Source organism: Camellia sinensis, chromosome 1, assembly GCF_055761805.1.
Source record: "Camellia sinensis isolate YWXY chromosome 1, ASM5576180v1, whole genome shotgun sequence".
Classification (NCBI taxonomy): Eukaryota; Viridiplantae; Streptophyta; class Magnoliopsida; order Ericales; family Theaceae; genus Camellia; species Camellia sinensis.
The window spans coordinates 121,412,989-121,416,025 of record NC_138961.1 but is presented as its reverse complement, the minus strand read 5'-3'; the positions used below and the strand labels follow the sequence as shown (position 1 = coordinate 121,416,025).

The following is a 3,037-nucleotide window of genomic DNA, read 5'->3' as shown; positions in this document are numbered from 1 at the left end:
TTAAGCCTATTTATTGATTCAGCAATGGTAGGTATCATGAAAAACCTTTCATGAAAATAATCATGAAAGCTTTGTGACCTTTGGATTACACTTTAGAATAAAGTCCCACACACTAATCAAGGTAATCCAAAGATCATAAATCTTTCATGATCATTTTCAAGAAAAAATTTTCATGATCCCTAACTTTTCCCTTATTGATTTGGGTGGATTAATATGAGTTTTAAATGAGTATAATTTGACAAATTCATGAGTTTGAGTTGAATTTATCACTTCTAATTTTATTTATGTGCACCTAGTTTTATTGAAATTTAGCTAACTAACAAGCCGGGTTGAGGCTGACTTGGTGCATTCTTGGCTTCTGGCCGCGGGCTAGCAAAGCTGTCACATGATTGTCCTTCCTCGCATTGACATTGAAATTTCATGAGGCATATCCTTTATTTTTACTAAGCAAAAGAATATCCCTCTGTATAACTTTCTTTATTAATTTATTGTTATCACCCAGAAGGACCTTGTTTTAAACGCCCTTTCATTTACAATACTTTCCTACCATGACCACCACAAATAAAATAAAAAAAAACCAAGTATATAATGAGCCCAACCACACAACAAGCTCAGCAAGCAAGGCCCATCTCTCTCTCTCTCTCGCTCAACAAAAATGGCAAGCAACAATCTTGCTGTGCTTAATGCTCTAGACACTGCCCGTACACAATGGTACCATGTTACTGCCATTGTCATAGCTGGCATGGGTTTTTTCACTGATGCTTATGATCTTTTCTGCATTGCCACTATCTCCAAGCTCTTGGGCCGCCTTTATTACTACGATCCTAGAAACGTTGGCAAGCCGGGAAAGCTCCCTGTAGGCATCAACAACTTTGTTATCGGAGTTGCCTTAGTTGGAACCCTCACTGGTCAGTTAGTATTCGGCTGGCTCGGTGACAAACTAGGCCGAAAGAAAGTTTATGGTGTCACTCTCATTCTCATGGTCATCTGTGCCATATGTTCTGGCCTATCTTTCGGTTCTAATCCAAAATCAGTCATGTTAACCCTTTGTTTCTTTAGGTTCTGGCTAGGGTTCGGCATTGGCGGTGATTATCCCTTGTCTGCCACCATCATGTCTGAATATGCCAACAAGCAAACCCGAGGGGCATTTATTGCTGCAGTTTTTGCCATGCAAGGTGTTGGGATTATTTTCGCCGGGCTGGTTTCCATGACTCTTTCCGCAGTCTTCCTCTGGAAGTTTGAAGGGCCAGCATTCCATATTGACCCAGTCACCTCCACTGAACCCGAGGCCGATTTCATGTGGCGGATCGTGTTGATGCTCGGAGCTCTCCCAGCGATCTTGACTTACTATTGGCGGATGAAGATGCCCGAAACAGGCCGGTACACTGCCCTCATTGAAGGAAATGCAAAACAAGCTGCAGCCGACATGGGTAAGGTTCTTGAAATCGAAATCCAGGACGAGCAGGACAAGGTGGCTCAGTTTAAGGCTAACAATGACTACTCATTATGGTCTAGAGAGTTCTTTGACCGACATGGGCGTCATTTAATAGGTACTGCGACCACATGGTTCTTGTTAGACATAGCTTTCTATAGCCAAAACCTAGCTCAGAAAGACATATTTCCAACCATGGGTCTCACAAACAAAGCTACCAATGTCAGTGCTCTTAGAGAAGTTTTCGAAACTTCAAAGGCCATGTTCATAATAGCCTTGTTTGGGACATTCCCTGGTTACTGGTTCACAGTGGTTTTCATTGAAAGCATTGGCCGATACTACATCCAACTAGTCGGCTTCTTCATGATGTCCGTCTTCATGCTTATTCTGGGTCTCAAATACGATTTCCTCAACACCACGGAACACAAATGGTACTTTGCGGTTCTCTATGGACTGACCTTTTTCTTTGCGAATTTTGGTCCCAACAGTACGACTTTCGTGCTTCCAGCAGAACTGTTCCCGACTCGCCTGAGATCCACGTGTCATGCCATAAGTGCAGCCTCAGGGAAGGCCGGTGCAATGGTCGGTGCATTCGGGGTGCAAAGTTATACATTGAGTGGTAACAGATCGAAGATTAAGGCAGCAATGATATTTTTGGCATTTACAAACATGCTTGGATTTTGTTGTACATTTTTGGTGACGGAGACGAAGGGGCGATCATTAGAGGAAATATCAGGTGAGGATGGAGGGCAGGGCGGGAATGAAACCCAGATGACAGGAAGATCATTCGCGACGGCTCGACAGGAAGATATGTGGGAGGGAAACAATTAATGACCCTTCTGTTTGCTTGGCTTATGAAGAAAAAATTATATCGACAAGCCAAGCACATGGGATTAATAGAAGAAACTAAACTAGTAATTAAGAAAAGGGGGAATAGCAATAAAATGGGCGAAAAGATACTGATTTTTTTGCCTGATAGGATTAAGGTTGGTGTTTTGTGTTGTGCTTTATGGTATATGCCTTCCTCCAAACAAATAAGAAGTGCTGATGTTGTGATCATCATTTGCACAATTCTGGTCAAGATGAGTGCGTTTTTTTTTTTTTTTTTTTTTTTTTTTTGTTAAAGAATGATGAAAATTATATGATATATGTAATTAATGGATAAGTATTTACTAAGAAAAGAAAGTCTGTCTTCTTTTACCTCCTTTATTAATCCCAGTCATATGCCCTTTTGTCCATTTTTTTCCCCCTGCAATGTTGAACAAATACTAAAACATTCATACAAACTGAAAGAGAACTTGATTTAATATGATTCGGCAATGTATCTTTTATATTCATGGTGAAAAGAAAAAGAATTTCACACGTAGTGTTCATGAATAGGCGCTCAAAATTAGTGTAATCACCAACTAATAAGAAGATAATCACACAAAATAAGATATATAATTTTCTCATTTTCCCTCTATAGGATCAGGTGTGGTGTTGGTTTGTGAATCCCCAAATGATTTTGGGGTCGGCTCGGGGTTAATCGTCCTCGCCCCTATTCTGGGATCTTCCGAACCGAGAGGTTCGAGTGCGCCAGGCAGTTTGAACCCTCAAACTGGTTCC

General features: G+C 41.0%; 1 pseudogene across 1 annotated transcript; it reads left to right on the top strand.

Annotated features, from left to right (window-relative positions):
* The first annotated feature begins 442 nt into the window (after nucleotides 1-442).
* On the top strand, nucleotides 443-2,611 carry LOC114301892 (low affinity inorganic phosphate transporter 4 pseudogene; annotated as a pseudogene). Its single transcript, XR_014328436.1, has one exon. The product of XR_014328436.1 is annotated as a low affinity inorganic phosphate transporter 4 pseudogene (transcript).
* Nucleotides 2,612-3,037: the final 426 nt, after the last annotated feature.